Here is a 17712-nt window from a genome sequence, read left to right as displayed (position 1 = left end):
ATTTTACAATTTAAAATATATTGAGTTGTCAATGCAGATTAACCAAAACATGACTATAAATAAAGTATATATGCTGTACTTGCTAATGAATTTATAAGATGGTAAATATTTGCAAATTATATATGTTATATATGTTCAAGCTTTTGCTGACAAATTTGGCCAAACTAGTCGCGGTTTAAATAATATAAAGTAACAATAGTGTGGCTTTTCATATGAACATGACACTACACCCATACATCCCAAGGAAGCCAAGTCCAAATGCATGGCCGCATACATTACTGGACGCATACCAGATGAAGGTTCAATTTGACTTCATTTGGAAGAACTATATTTCCAAGTGTGTCAACCTGCCTCAAAACACAGCTAATGGATGGTAAAAGCATGAAAAATAAAACACTCATTCTGGTGAGCAGGCGCATCAAACTTGTATACTGGATTGCACTTTTTTTTCTCCAGAACTGAGAACACTTGGGAGGCAGATGTATTACTTATTTAAATGCCACGAGGCATATATATGTTTGCTTAAATATTCCAATTTATTCTAAGACAGTAAGTGCCTTGCTAGAGTGAATTATGGATGGTAAATGAAGATGCTGAGTTATTAGTTATGACACCATCAGGTTCCGACTCAGTCAATATTTCTCTCGTGGAAATGGGTTTTATTCAAATGAGGGTAGCGAGAGGTGGCCAGCAACACCTCCATAGTGGCATGATGAACAATGCATCAGTGTTGTTACAACTTTAACAAACTTTACCCAGTAGATGTTTTAAAGTTGATGGAATTGATTCATTTCACATTGAAACACAATAATGATGACGTTCAAGATCATTTAGCCCATTAAAAGTCACATTAGGAACAGTTAAATGAGCTAAAGTACAATCACAGACTGAAGTCAAAAGACATTTGGCAACATTACTTAGAAGTCTTCAACACTATACAGTGCATCTTTGCACATTCAACACTCCAGACCCTGCAAGTTTGCTTTTTTTGATAAAGAGAATTATTATTGTTTTCTGAAAATAGGCCAGAGTTGCCACAGGAAAAAAAGATCTCATTCTCCATCAATCAGTAATACTTTATAAATACGTGATAGTAAAGCATAGCATGTACAGCACACATGCAGGACAGAATTACCCCTCCAGAAAGTGAAACTTAAGCTTGTTCGCCTGGAAAGTGAAAATTAAGTTTGTGTGAGTGGGAACACCTCATCTATTGTGTACGTAGCTACTTCTCTTTCCACTTGGATGGCAGTGTTAAAAGGTTACTATACTAAAAATAATAGTTATAGTTGTGGATAGCAGTTTAACCAGTTTTTACCATATCAGAAAAGCAATTTGGCGCAATCTGATGAATCTTGAAATAAAGGCGGGTCTTTTACATCACTATGACCATATATCACAAAGCATAAAAGGGAACTAGCTCCAGTGCTTCTTTTCATAAGAGTCTTAGTGTTATTAAGTCGTGGAGGTGACACCTGTGAAGCATTAAATCAGCATTTTGAATTGATTAAAGCCAACACCGCATTCTATCATTTTGCTACTACTGCTGCAACACTGCTATGAGGGGGTTTTAGGATTGTTGTGGATACTAGTGAGAGACAACCACTACTCATAGCATATAGCAAGCTAGCGAGCTAACTAATTAGCCTCCAATATCAGTATGTGTTCGAGTGGGGAAGAAAGACAAAATAAGAACAAATGGGAGGAGAGTTTTTTTGTCACTCTATCATGTCGGACTTGCCAAGGCGACAACAGTACATGTAGTGTGAAGGTAATGTAATCTATGACTAGTGATCTGAATTGTACATGAATATTTTTGGACTAATAATATGCCATAGTAAACCACAAAACAGCGATCATTTATTAATTTATTATTTCTGGAAAAAATGTGATGCTAGTAATGATTGTAATATCAAATTATCATTATATTTATTATTATTATTAAACTATATTTATATTATAATTAATACAGGTGTAAATATATTAGAATAAAATCCTAATATTACAAAAAATATTTTTATGAAGGATGTTGAAATATTTTGAAAATGTAAAAAATAAACAGAAAAATGGGGAAAAAGGGCACCCATTCACCTACATCACAGAGCTGAAGATTTTTTTCTTGACATATATTCTTAGCATATCTACATGTGTTGGTTAACAAAATATCCTTGCATCCGTTCATTTTTCACTATGTGGCTCTCGGTGAAAAAAGTGTGGACAACCCTGGATGAACTCCACAAGTGTGTTTTGCTTTTTCTTTAGTGTTTTTTGTGACACCATAAAAAGTTGGAGGTAGGACTACAACGCTGTAAAAGATGTATTCTTATGGCAATGGTTTTCAAATTTCAGTTTCACTTATCACATTTGTTTCAAAATACTGTATATAAATGAATACATATATTCTTTTCTGTGAATGAATACATAATAATGTTAAAAACTGCATTTAGAAGGTCACAAACAGATTTTCTATGGTCTAACTACAAAAATATTAAATTTATCAAGGAATCTTACTTTGCAGAAATCCACTTATCATAGTCGGGTTTGGAATGAATTAACCACAGTAAACGAGGGATTACTGTAATTCAGTTTATATTATTTCCTTTTAAGAAAACTGTTCTGAAATTATAGCAACTTTGGAGATTGGAGGTTTCACTGTAGAATTTCAGCATCATATCAAAATCACAATTTATTATTTCTTTGTAAAATAGAATGGATCATTAAAAGTAGTGATTAATGCATCTTAGCAGTCCTCTAACCAATTTTTCCCAGTCTATGATGTCATTTTTTTGTGGTGGACACTTAATATGATCTCATTGTATTATTGACAACAAGGAATGGAGCGGCGTCCAAGGCTGATTTGTTTAATATCTAGTTGAGGGAACACTATTGACTTTCTCTTTTTCCTCATCTGCTCACAAGATGAAAACATATCTTCCTACCCAGAAGCTCTGACCTAATACGCCTCTCTAATGTATTTCAGAAGGACGAAGTGTTTTATGTGTGTGTTTGTGTGTGCACAGTATGGCTTGTGTATCGTCCGTGTGTGTTTCCGTCCATTCAGGACTTCTATCGATATAAGCCAGGCTTAATCCTTTCACTCTGATGGCTTCAATGACAGCAGCACACCATCAGATAAGAGGTCATTGAACTGCAGCAGCCACCTCTTCATTCAGAATAAATGGGGTGCACCAGGAGTGCACCTTGCAATGTGCCACATTGCTCAGGTCATAATGAAAATGTAATGCATTTTGGGTTTCAGCTGCCATCACGTCTGCACTAAACAGAAGCGATACTGTTGATATTACTTGTACAACTTGCTTGCTTGTTTCTTGGTGATAGGCTGGAGACCAAACAGAGAATTTAAGCTTTTCTTACATTGGTTTGTGCGAATTCCCTTTCTTGGAGGTAAGGAAAAAAATCAATTCCACCTATTTGTGTTGTGAGTCTCTTGGCTCCATACTGGCTGCATTTTTTTGCCTCTAAATGGGGACATCCTGAATATTAGGTGCACCACCCTAAAATATTCCAATATGTCCATCAACCTTGAAAGCATTATGCAGCTGGCAATCAGCCAGTCAGTCAGAGCAACAGCCAAATGTAAGCGTAGATGATTCCCTTTGGCTTGGAATAGCAGTCAGGTTGAAAGAAGCCAGTAGTGCATGGAGACAATTCCCTCTAAACCATCTAATATCCATGCGGTTGTTGCTTTATGCTCTGCCTGCCTTCTATTCCTCTGAGGGACACGTCGACCAGAAAGAGACCACGGACAAACTTGATTGAAGCGCAGCTGAAACATGCTAATGCCCCCCATTTTGTTTTCATTGGGAGCGTTTCCCGGCTGTGGCGCATCATTTGATTTTTGCATGCATTGAATAGCTCCGCGCAAACTGTCATAACATGTGTTGCAGTCAGATGGCGCCTCTTCGGGCACCTCTCTTGAGCAATCATCTGGCCACCACGCTCCATGTTTGTTTTGGAAGATTGTCCCATCATGCATCCATGCCCTTCATTTTGTCTGAGGTAGAACATTAGACATATTTGGATGCCTGAGTCGTATCTGAGCTTTAATGTTGCCAGCCAAAATGGCTACAAGAATACTAGCCAAGGTACAAGGCACAAAACAGTCGAATATCACAAACACGACACCAAAGTAATACCACACTTGCCTGCAGAGAGGAGTTTATTAAAGCCTCATATAAAATCAACAATATTGCTAATTTAGCCACCTGTAGGTTTGTGTTGACAGTGACATACACTGATGTTGTTTTAGCGACATTCGCTGATATTCTTGTGGCACATCAGAAAATTGTATGAGTATCTGGACATAACTAAATTCAGGTATCAGGGGTCAGATCAGAAAAAAAATTAAAAGAAAAAAGAAAAAAAATATTATTAGAGCCCTCTAGACATAAAATAACACCCCTATAGTCACCTTCATGCTTGTATTACCCAATATAGTAGACATAAATAAAGGCTCATGCTCATGTGTGTTGCTGTAAATGTGTGACGGTGCTGTGGGAGCCAAGTGGGGCGACAGACAGGAAGTGACATCAGGGGTTTATAGTTGCTTGGCATGGGTTACAACCGCAGCAATAGCTTATAGCTTAAGGATTAATGGCCTTGCTGTGAGATCATTCAAACCAGAAATAAATGCCTGTTGTTCCGGCGATGAGGTCTGGTGCTTGTGTGTCTCATTCACTATATCAGTAACATTACTGAAACTTAATGAACATATCATCACAACATATTTTAATGTGTTTTATAAATGCCCTGCATTCGTGTTTTACTTCGCTTTGCCATTTTTATGTTTGAAATTGCTTAATTTATGCAGAAAAATATGTAAAATATCCTTCAATATGCATAAAAAAAACGAGGTCATATTCAATCATGAAATGACTTCTTAATTAATGTGTTTTGGAAAAAATTGAGTGCAAAGCGCAAAATAGTGAGTGTTTACTATATTGACATTTTATTGGAAAGAACTCAGAAGTTAGTGCAATTAATTCAGGCCTCACTAGTTTGCTCAAAAGGCTGTGACAGGAACCCATTTAGACATCGCCATCAGGACAGTGGCAGCCGTTCCTGCATTTAAATACAATTATCACCATGAAGAGTTAGACAGCAAGGGAATAAAAATAATTAGGGCTCTTCTTAGAATGAAAGTGTGCAATGGCTGTACGGTGACATCTTTTGTTCTGCTTGTGGATTGGCAAGATAATGGTGATGGCCGCGAGGGTGGTGGTGGTTGTGGGGTAGGGTGGGAGGGGGGCAGAAGCACACCACGCAGGTTATCTTTCTTGCCGTACTGGATAATCACAGAGTGCTGAAAGCTTGCAAGTGGAGCAGACGTATCTTCTTGGAGATCAAGGTCAAAACAACTCAAAAGGAAGGTGGAAATGCAGTTGAGGAAAAAAGAAAAACACTCAGGGCTGCTTGAAACGTATTGATCTAGAGCCTCTTCTCTCTATACCTCCAAAGTCATTTCTCTGATAGACTCAGCGAGAAATGCCTTATTTTCTTGTCATAGGCACCACAATGGATGACTGTTAAGAATATAGTTCACTTACAGAGGGAGGCAATGTTAAGAGCATTGCACGCTGGATGTGAAATAACAATTCACCGAGTGACCTCTGCTACCCATCAGTGCTGCAACCCTTCCCCATTAAAGTCACCCATCAGTCACACATGTAAGAGCACCAATTAAAACGTCCAAAACATTTCCAAAACAACAATAAAGAAGTCAATGCGGATTATAATTAGGTTTGTGTGTATAGATAAATGATACACGTCCAGGCTGGACTCTAGCTTGCCTTTAAAAATGCATCACTGTTTCACCCATGGAATCACTCAGCAGAAACTTTCAACAGACAGATCAATAGCAACGCTGCATGCCGACTCCTCCGAGGCATCGCAGCGAGCTGAAGCCCAGCCGAGTGGCCTTTGCAACAAAGGAATATAGCAGCTACTCCCTTCTCATCCCCTTTGATTCATGCCCTTGGAAGCTGGCACATATTCCCACCGAAGAATGTCTAACTCTCCGACTGAAGCGCTTGATGTTGGGCAAAAATTGTTCAACCTAATTCGCTCATAGTCCAAGATCAAAGTATATGAGACGGGCTTTAGTGGATGGCTTATTGAGCATTTCATTGAAATTCTCTCAGACGGAGCAGAAGGCGATGTGGATAGTGACTGTGTTTACAAGACGCCAAGCACCGCCAGATGTAGAATCAATAGGCACAAATTTAGCAAGTGTCTTTTCTCCCCTTCCCTAAACAATCGTTTATTTTCCAGCCGTTGTGTTTGAGGCTACTTGCTGCAGGATATTGTTCACACGTTGTCACTCCAAGGTGCTCCACCTCTTCTTCTTTGTTCTGAGCACAAATCCTGTGTTTATTACCCAGGCAGCAGCAGAAGGTCCCGACCCCACTTCCCTATTGCGGTTTCTTCCGTGTCTGATGCCTCCCCCCTCCGCTACCATCCATACAACCCCTCTGGATTATTGGAATACTCATGCACTTGCTTTGATGTAACAACTATGCGGAATCTGTCGTTGGTGTAGAATTTGATGAAGCGCTGACCCAGAGAGCTTGTGTCAAATCTGTGCTACATAGCTAAACATTTAAAAGTGAAAGTGAAACCTTGTGGATTGCTAACTATTACTATGGTAACTTTGCAAAAATGCTCACACTAGTGTCCTTCACTTTCATGCACAAATAAAAGCCTCCACTCAAATAAATGTCTGCAATCAAGTGTGGTGGTGGTTGCATCATGGTCTGGGCATGCATGAGTGCTGTCAGTACTGGGAGCTACGGTTTATTGGAGGTACGTGTGAATTCCAACATGTAATGTGACATTGTGAAGCACAGCATGATCCATAAACTTGGGAACCCAACTGAGCACCTGTGGGGCATCCTCAAGCAGAAGATGATGGAGAACTGAGCTCTTTATGCTCCACTAATAATGTGTCTTTTTAGGCATTGCATCCATTTTGTGTCTTGGACCTTGAATGCACCATAGTTGTATTCTGTGTGACACTGACATTTTTCTTACTATTATCTCTTTTTAATTATTACTTTTTCACAAATGTTAATGCAGTGGGCAAATGCTGTGGAAATGTTAGTTCTGGACCGAGTGCTGTTATACATTTTTGTTTGCTATAAATGTGTGTCTAGGCCTGCCTTATATATTTATTATAGTTCATTTAGTCATTTTTATGCTTTAAGATAGGCAGAAAATATGTACAATTTGTTTAAATATATAGTAATAGGTAATGGGCTGTATTCAACCTACGAAATAACACAATTTATGAATTAATATATATTTTTAAAACTGTGAAGCCGCATAATTCAATCCACAAAGTAGTGAGGGATGATTGTATATCATGAAAATGTTTTATTGTGTGCTTATTATGGTTTATGTTATTTTAGTGTGCTGGAATCGTGGCGACATGACTTCAAGTCGAATGTTTGAAGGGTACAGGAAAAGTGTGGGAACCGCTGCATACTGTATAATAAAAACGGTTGCTGAAATGTGAGGGCTATACTCACTTTGGTGAAATACTGTATGCAGATTGCTATGATATAACAAGTTACAAGAGTTATTATACTCATTTTCTTTCTCCCATAATTCCCCATAAAATCTTGTTGGCGGTGGAAGTGCACTCTCTAATTATTCATGGTCATCCTTCATGTAGCGCAATTCTAGTTCAGCATCCATCAGTTACAAACTGCAGGGATTTTATTGGCCTTGAATATATTGAGTTAGAAACAACACATGAACAAAGTAAATATGTGTTTACGGAATTTTCCATCAATCTCTCAAAGTCAAATTCAGGAGTATAGGAAGTGGCACTGTACAGGACTTCCTATTATCTTCTGCCAGCTAATTTATCGACTTGAGGGCTTAATTGATTTACTGACACTACTCTCAAAGTCACCTCACCTGAAATGTTGCAGTGGATCAGTTGTGGATGAGCAGCTCTTCACATTAAGAGACCGTTAGTTGAGTAGAAAATAACCTGAAAGACAAAAACACAATGTGTTTTTCATTTCATGTTATAGTTCATTGAAGTGATCAAGGTGAGTACTTCACATGCATGATAGTGAATAATGCGCACCACCTTAAAAACACCTCCTGGGGCAGTTTTCAGTGGTGTGGCAACAAGTCTAGATTGATTATAGCACAAGCCTGACTTCAAACAGGCCACCTGACATCAGCGTCAATGAATGGGTCACACGAGGTAAACTTGGGAGCCGGCTATTCCAAGATCAGAACTACGAACCGAACACAAATCCATCGTGGGTGACCGCGTTCATGCTAATACAAGTCACCTGTGTCGGGATCTGTAATGACACTTCAGTCTCTAACCTCAAGGAAGGTGTTGTTTTGTTTTGTTTTTTTTTTCATTTGAAATTCTGCAATTCTTGCAGACATGCATACATGTGCCACTGTTTAAAAGCCCACAATTTCTACATGCTTATGTCTTTATGCTTCACTGATAAGGTTTTTTTTTGCACTTTGCTCAGCAGTCTTTAACACACTCCTATTCCATCAATCAGCTTACATTTTATACTTTACATGGGTGTATGAGGCATAGTTTGGCGTTCAACCTGTGAACAATGGCAATTGAAGGGAGAAGGGGAAGGTTCCGGAGCTGAATTGAATCCAATACTAACAACAGTCGCTTTTAACACCTCTATTTCAAGAGCCATTCATGGAAACTATTTCTAAGAAACAAGCACATATAATAAACCTTTGCATTTCTTTGTTTTCAAGAGCAGTGAAAAAGATTGCACAGAAAATATATAGCTTTTTTTTTAAGCTGTTCAACATTTGCTTGATAATTCTGCTTCGTTGACATCATAAGTCCTCCTTATGTGCTGCATCTCTTCAGGCCACCGGTGAGTGCGAGTGTGACAGGAAGCAAAGCTTTGACTAGCTTAGGGATAAGTCATTGGTGTTGGTTTATTATGTATAATGGTTTATTTGTATACGTAAATATCCAAATATAAGGTGATATGCACTTTCAGCTTTTTTAGGGTCTTATATTTGGGTCAACAATGTAGTAGATAATCTAATTGAAGGATATCGAAAAAGGATAGTTGGATGGGTGTGACTTAGCTGAAAGAAGTATGTACACATATTTGTATCAGTTACAGTATCTACCTGTTATCAGCCACCACTGATTGAGCATACCCAAATGGACTGGAAAGAGTGTTGAGCCAGACCAATGCGAACACGGTGTCACAGTGGTAATGCTGCGGCACTCTGACCTTTCTGACCGACACCAGTGACGACAAAACCAGGCAGTGCTAACGAGACACTGACACGACAGCCAGGGTTGGCAAGCAATTATTCTCCCTAGAGAAAGAAAACTACAGTCGTGACTGTCCAGGTATTCACTCTATGAATAATGCAACATGTTTCACTTGGCTAAATACTGCTATTGTAGTTTTATTTGCAGTGAAATCCAATGCTTAGTTTGACATCTGTTGTGCTGTATTTCACTGTGATTTTGAAACATTTTCCTCAAAACACTTTCGGTGTCTCTCACACATGGATTGCCGCATGAAACTAACCATCTGGCAGGTCAGCTTACAATCAAATGTTGGTCAATTATAGCGTTTAAAATGGGAAACGGATGAAAGTTGACAGGTGGAGAGCCACAAAGTGGAACCCTTACTAATAGTCTGCCTGCCTGATGCCTCTGATACATGTCCAAACCGGGATGGGATGGACACCAAAAGAAAAGACCAAATCTATTTCATTTTTGAGCTGGACACCAGGGTGCTTATCAACTAACGATGAGCTGCATCAAATCAATGTGTTCATTGCTTTCTTTCCTCCACTGCCCTCCTTTCCCCCCCTCCTACTCCTCCTCCTGCTCTTTCACTCTCTTTCTCCCAGACAGGCCTGATATTAGAAACCTGTATTATCAGGTCTTCCCAGGATGCTAGTGGAAAAGTTGATTTGCAACGCCCGATTGAATCTACTTATCCTTCATGCCGGCCAGCTGCCCCGGTAGACAGGAACCCAATGGCCTATCTACACAGAGGTGCCAAGGAATAAAAATATATAGCTAAAAATGGAAGGGAGGCGCGGGGTCATAGAGGGTCGGCCCACATGTCACGAGAGAAAAAGAGTTGGGGGTCATATATGGACTCCTTCCCATCCTGGTGCCTGCCTCATTCTCTTTATCTACTAACATTATGCATCCATTTATCTGTCAACACACAAAACATGTCACACCTCCCCGTACAGAATCCCACCAGCCATACATGCAACAGCTAGGTCTCTGTGTTCAATTAGTCAGATGACTGAAAGGAGACAACTGCTGCAAAAGGTCATTCATTACTGTAACTTGCCGCGATTGAAGGCAAGCTCGCGATAAAAGAACCGGAGGGAGAAAATAATTATTTATCTGGTGGCTGAGTGGCCGTCGGTAGCACAAAGAGGCCCATTAAGCCTTTATCTTTCTAAATAGAGGCAGGGCCAAAGCCTGCGGACGGAATGGATGAAGGAAGTGACTGATGAGGCGAGCAAAGAGCTGTGGCTGCTGGAGAAAAGAAGGAAGAATACACGCAGTGGCAGCAGTGGGGGGGGGTACTAGATTGCTACCTCCGTCAGGGGGTACATGTATATGTGTGTGTGTATGTGTGACAATTTGCAAATGCAATTACTGTAGACCTCCTAAGTCGGACAACTCAATCAAATCAACACTATGGTGGCAACTCAATAACCTAAATTCATTTTGTTTGCCCTTTATTCAGGGAACAAAATGGGCAATTAGAGTAATGATCATGCCAGGTGTTCTGAAATGAAATGGTCCAAACAAAAATTTTTCTGGGGTAAAGAAAGTCAAATCCAACGGAAACTCTTATCTTGAAAAATATCCTCATAATATCATGAACTTTGCTATAAATTTCTTTCTTAATCATGATACAGGATAGAAGAGTTTCAGATAAAATGAAATGAAAAGGTAGACAAAACTGTGGTGAGACCAACCATGTTGTTTGATCTAGAGACAGTGCCACTGAGGAAAAGACAGGAAGCAGAACTGGATGCTGAGGTTCTCATTGGGAGTGACCAGGATGGATAGGATCAGGAGTACATCAGCAGGATATTACATGTTAGAGGCCTTGGAGATGTCAGAGAGGCCAGACTGAGATGGTTCGGACATGTCCAGAGGATAGATAGTGAATATATTGGTAGAAGGATGCTGCGTTTAAAGCTGCCAGGTAGGAGGCGTAGAGGAAAACCAAAGAGGAGGTTTATGGATGTAGTGAAGGAGGACCTGAGGGTAGTTAGTGTGAGAGAGACAGATGCAGAAGACAGGGTTGGATGGAGGAGATTGATTTGCTGTAGTGACCCCTGAAGGGAAAAGCCGAAAAAGAAAGAAGAATCCTGATACAAGTGTAAAAATAAGTTAGCCATTTTAACATGAAGCAAAGCAAAAGAAGCATAAAATAATCTTGAATTTGGTATTTTGGTCAAGTTAAGCACTTTCAGAATCCTTTTCTGGGCACATTGATTTCATAGCAAAAAAAACACTACTTCTGACAAAAACAGCAGCATAGAAAGACTATTTGCTATCACTAAACATGGCGGACTTCAGTGACAGCTCTGACGACTACGGTTTACAATTATGCTCCCCCAGGCAAAGAATAACGTTGCTGGGTGCTAGGCAGATCTAGCTACAGTGAAACCCATCATTCTGCTAGCTTTGGCATGTAGCACTAGTGCTGAATGGTTTATTGGACGAGAGAGGTGTCAAAATTAGTTCTTCGGTGTTATCTCTCACAATACCAATGTTGCAGTAGCTTGGTTAAAATGCAGATTTAACCGACATTATGTAAATGGGACATGGAGCATTTGGAGGTTTTTTTTTAGAGGCCTTTATAGTCTAAATAGATGGGTCCCATTATGTGCTTTGTTAGCATGCTAGCTGTTTTCCTTCCTTTAGAACACACAGAATAGGGAAAGACGTGTCTTCATGTTTCACGTAACATCTGAAATATTGGCTCACTCTCCATTTTCAAGATTTATCATTTGTTTTTTAATCCCTAATCTAATCTTGGGTGTTTAGAAATGTGTTTACGAATTAAATGTCAAATTAGAGTTAATTAAAATGTTATAATTTTGTATTACTAGAGGCAAAATTTCTTAAAAGAAGTGCAGTTTTCCTTTTAAATATAATAATAATAATAATAATATCATAATAATGCATGGTAATTCCTATATGTTCTGTTGCAGCTTTTTGTGAAATGGACTTGTTTGGCTAAGCAATGCATCTTGAACTCCCACCTATGCATAATGTATATATAGGTTTTTGGTGATTTTACAGGCATATTTTCCCCCATATTTTGGCTGAATTGTGAATTGCATGACCTGTAATGGTGTTCTCCGTTGGAGGTTATGTGGTATCGGGTTTTATCAAGATGACTGGACTGAGGTATTGAGATTGAGTAGGACAGCAGTAAATGTAGACATGGACGTCAGCAGACCACAGTTGGGTAGATGGGACAGGCCTCAGTGTTTTTAATCTTAAGACATTTTCCCCCCTCTACATTGAACCAGTTGACTTATTGACGTGAGCACACCTGCAATTAAAGTTCCAAATTCCAACCACTACAACCAATGGCGGATTTTTTCCCCCTCTGCTTTAGACATCCAACTGAAAATGGCTTTTAGGCCTGGGAAACTTTTAATGGAGTTCATACTGCAATCAGCGTGACCGGGTGAGCCGTGTGAACTTTGTCGTATTGATTCCCAGCAATGTGTTTACTGGCTGAGGTCACCAGAATCCCTTCACCAGGCCCATAAAAGGGGTCAATAATGTCAATACAGTAAATTAGGTAATTCTGCTGTAAAACATCCCAGGATGGTCAATTTCTGTTTTAGTAAAACTTTATATGCGTGACACATAATTACGGCACAGTGCGTCAACATGTCAAGCTGTCACTCTTCAAGAGGATGGAGAGATTGAATCTGCAGCAGGGCGGCTGGGTTTATATCTGACGGGGGGCAGCTCTATGAGTAAACAAATCACCTTTTGTCCACTCCAATGATAAATCACTCCATTCTAGTAGATGTAGGATTGGTGGCAGTTAACCCTTTAACTGCCTTAAGATGGTGGAGATAGTGAGCTAACACAACCAAGCTTGTATGGAGCTTATTTATAGAGCTTTGGCCAAGTGAACTTCATGAAAAAAGGTGTTAAAATAAATAATAGCCAGTGTGTAAAGACTCAATACACAAACATCAGCAACTAAATAAGACCTGTGGCTGCTTGCCAAATCCGGAGTCCAGCTTTGTGACTATAAAATCAGACCTTTAACAGTATGGCAGTCGTTTGACCTTGCTGGACAGAAAACTTGATAAGTAATCAATGGCAACTAAATCTTATTTTTCACCTTGTTCATAATGTAAAATATGTACTTTTGAAGAAATGTTTTGCATTCTCCATTAACAACAAGCAAACGTGTTTTTTTAGGTGATCTCTTTCTGAATGTTCTGAACTCCTGTTTCAATACAACATTTCATGAACAATCTTGAAGCACTCTAATAAATAAGTATAACTTACAAGATACAAACAAATTTCTCCGTGACTTTCAACATATACAAAACGCATTAAAACATATGTGCTAAATCGATGGCAATTTCAGTTTAAAATCCCATTTACAGCATTAGCAATTTCAAACACCTCCAAAGGCTGCATGGTGGTTGAGTGGTTAGCGCGCAAGCCACACAGCTAGGAGACCTGAGTTCAATTCCACCCTCGGGCATCTCTGTGTGGAGTTTGCATGTTCTCCCCGTGCATGCGTGGGTTTTCTCCGGGTACTATGGTTTCCTCCCACATTCCAAAAACATGCTAGGTTAATTGGCGACTCCAAATTGTCCATAGGTATGAATGTGAGTGTGAATGGTTGTTTGTCTATATGTGACCTGTGATTGGCTGGCGACCAGTCAAGGGTGTACCCCGCCTCTTGCCCGAAGACAGCTGGGATAGGCTCCAGCATGCCCGCGACCCTCATGAGGATAAGCAGTAGATAATGAATGAATATGACAAATATGACAATAGTAATCTCTATTTATTTTTCCAAAAGGGGATGTGGTGTGCAAGATGGTCATTTTCTAGAAATAATCTACGCATATATAACCATTCCTAGAGTTCAAGCTATGTAAAAATGAAAGCCACTCTTATTGGCATATTGTGAATATCGGGAAGTATTTTTTTTTTAAAGGTGAATGATTCAAGGCGTCCTCCCTGTGACAGGCAGAGCAGATGGATGCCCATTACCGTGTGTGTTATTTCACTCTCTTCCAGACAGCTCTGCAATTCAAGGCAGTGAAGAAGAGGAGGGAAAAAAGGTGCCTCAATCTTGTGGAAGCACTGCCCGTTTAAGTTCTGGTGAGGGTGGACACAAAAGGTAGAGGCGGCAGTGAATATTGGAAAAGCTAATAGTAGGGCTGCTATAATGATTGGAATGGTCGGGGGGCGGACAGAAGCATCAAGCTCTTGTAAAGTACTGCAGACAGACACGCATCACGCCGGGCTTCTCAGATGGAAGTCCTGGGAAAGGGCCTATTGCTTGATACCACAGGGGAAATAAACGGCCTAAAATAGGCACGGGGGCAGGAAATGGATTTTATTGGAGAACTAATCAAGGGGGGCTGTTTTAGTAGGGCACAATTTAGATTTTGATTAGATTCCTAGTGACATCGGGGGTTATCAATGCGGCTCAAACTGGCAGGTGTAATTTGATCTTTGATGTCCGTGCGGTTGTCTTGATGTATCTCCTGCTACATGGACAATGACTGCCGTGCATTTGTTACCACACTGCAAGAGTGTTAGCGGTAGGGGGTGCATGATATTCAGGGTATTGTTGTTTCATTAAAATACAATTACTTTTGGGGTCACTTTGAAACAAGTTCTAAACATTAAAAAAAAAAAAAAACTCCCAAAAAGTGATCTCCAATGGCTCTCTCATAAATGGCTGACTGGATTATTCACTTATGATAAATACACCATCCATCTATCTATCATCTTCCACAGCAGCCTTCCCTCTACCCCCTGGCGGATGCCGAGCCTACAAAGAGTAGACTGCTGAGCTCATAATAACAATCATGTGACCAAAACAGCAGCACCTATCAACTAGGTTGTTTAAAATTAACTCCAATTATAATATTTATAAAAAGAAAGTCCTCCCTTCCATCTGTATTTGAGTATTTTTTTTGTATTTTAATAAGTGTAATTTACTTTTGGATAGTGTATACATGGCCAGACAAATTAAATATTTAAAAAGGGACTTTATGCAGCAGATTTCTCCAGCATTTGAACTGAAAGCATTATAGAGTACACAAACTATGTTACATTGATGAGACAGTACTCACAAGGTACTCACCCAATGCTAACATCCATCTTTTTCTATGCCGCTTATCCTCACTAGGGGTATGCTGGAGCTGATACCAGCTGTCACCCTGGACTGGTCGCCAGCCAATCACAGGTCACATATAGACAAACAACCATTCACACTCACATTCATACCTATGGACAATTTGGAGTCGCCAATTAACCTAACATGTATTAGGAATGTGGGAGGAAACCGGAGTAAAACCCACATTTGGAGGGTTTTGCATACCTGTACAGTTGAATGTTCCAGAAGGTTGTACATTTTTAAGAATATTGGGAGAAAAATAGCCATCTAAAATCACACAACATTAGTAAGCGGACTTTTCTAATTACGTTCCCCCCCCCCCCCTATGTGAATAGTGGTGTGACTTTAAGGTTTCAGATTTGTATTCGTAGGTTTCTCTTTGCAATCAATATAAATGTAGTGACTTTACATTGCTTACTTTTATAGGAGGTAATAAGTGGTATCGCTTTGCATGTATACGACCAGCAAAGAAGTTACGGCTTGCTCAACAATGCTGACTGAGTGGTGTTTAGTTTGTGTTTTGTTATTCCTGTAATTAAAGTAAACAGTTGTTTTGGCTGCATCACATACATCAATAACCAAGCCAAAGACAAGCCCAGCTTGGCAGTTAGCGGACAATAATTAAGAACAGGATAATAATGAATTGGCCGTTAGCAGACAATGTAAATGCACATCTGTGGACAGTTGAAGTGAATTTACTTTCATTTAAATGTTGGCTCCCTATACCCCTGCACTTGTCTGTGCTGCCCATTCCATGATATCAAATGTGTGTTTATTGAAGTCGACATCTGGTGAGCTGACTGCTAATAACTGATCCCAATTTAGCTGCTGGCAAGCGGAAATCAGTTCTGTCCAAAGACTAGATTGTGACTGGCCATGTTTACATACTGTAAAAAGCACTAAAACAGAAATGGAGGCTGAATAGGCTGCTTTACGTCTGGTGTTAAATAAACCTACAGCGAGATCTTTTACATTTCTCAACATCTCACAAGCATAAGTTGCATATTTACAGAACGCTTACCTTCAATAATCACTTTAGCCGTCTTGTAACTTTTCCGCATTGCAAAAATACTTATCGTGTTCATGCAGAAGGTGAAGCCTTTTTTTCCAGCATGTGACACTCTCTAATCCTGCCAACAGGGACTGGTGCCAAGACTTCATCATCAAAACCAGGTGGCTTTGATGCCTGCTCCAAGACTTTAGAGCAGGCAGACTGCAGCATGCTATGAGCCGCAACCAGGTGGGTGCCACTGCATAATTAGGCCTCAAACATATTAAGCACTGTTGGAGAATATTAGCAGCATATCTTATGTGTATGAGGTTGTTAGGATGGTAGGGAGGATCTACACGATTGCAGTGGGAAGAATGACAAAGTACAAACTAAAAACACAAAAGCACAAATGAAATCTGGATCTGATTTTTTTAAATAAGTATCTTCAGTTTAAAGGTTATGTTTATTTCTAGATATATACACAGTAATGTATGATGTTTTATTAAGTTCATTAAATTAACTATTTGCATATACAGATAATGCCACTAGTTTTTTGAAAGTATTTTTCCTAATATATACTGTATTTTGCAAGCCCTTTTTTGCATGTAAGATGGATTTTGGCTTCTTTTAACTTACTACTGCATACTATTATAAGGTATAAGTTTACTGCAGCTGTGGCTCGACCATTTCTCTGTCCACCTGCAATTGTCTCTTGAGGCAGAAGGACGCCTGTTACTATGGATAAGTCATTTTCACTTAAAAATGTGTTCATATTTCTTATTTTAGGAACATTCCACTTTTTATCTTTTGGTATTAAGGTTAAAAATTTTATCCATTCATCCATGTTTTATACCAGGTTTAGAGACAGCTACTTCCCCTGGCTATCAGACTGCTCAATGCCAAATAAGCCCCCCTACCTGCCCACACACACAACCAAAACTTTAAATTATTGTTATTTATTCTAAATTATTTAAATTATTTGTACAAATTACTGTTTACGCTGTACATTGTTGTTCATATTTGATGTAATCTATTGATTCTCCACATTATTATTTATTATTTATTGTATATTATAACACGGGAGCCAGGCAACGACATTTCGTTGGCAATTTCACTGCTGTGTTATTGTGCAATGACAATAAAGAAAGTCTATGTCTATAGCGCTTATCCTCGTGAGGGTCGCAGGCATGCTGGAACCTATCTCAGCTGTCTTTGGGCAAGGTGCTACATTAAAAAAAGTATTTAATATTCATCAGAGATGGAGGAAGTCAGTCTCAAGTACCA

The 17712-nt window shown here is 39.4% G+C and overlaps 1 long non-coding RNA gene across 1 annotated transcript in view; it reads right to left on the bottom strand.

Annotated features, from left to right (window-relative positions):
- Positions 1–16655, bottom strand: part of LOC131140350 (uncharacterized) — a 29648-nt gene extending 12993 nt beyond the window's left edge. Inside the window, exons 1-2 of the long non-coding RNA XR_009132390.2 lie at positions 16459–16655; positions 7942–8017 (exon numbers count right to left, since the gene is read on the bottom strand). This is a non-coding gene — a long non-coding RNA (uncharacterized LOC131140350). The remainder of the gene's footprint in view (positions 1–7941; positions 8018–16458) is intronic.
- Positions 16656–17712: the final 1057 nt, after the last annotated feature.

Source organism: Doryrhamphus excisus, linkage group LG14, assembly GCF_037039965.1.
Source record: "Doryrhamphus excisus strain RoL-2023G ecotype Guam linkage group LG14, RoL_Dexc_Guam_v1.1, whole genome shotgun sequence".
NCBI lineage: Eukaryota > Metazoa > Chordata > Actinopteri > Syngnathiformes > Syngnathidae > Doryrhamphus > Doryrhamphus excisus.
The sequence above is the reverse complement of the archived record's forward strand: the minus strand, read 5'-3'. Positions and strand labels throughout refer to the sequence as shown.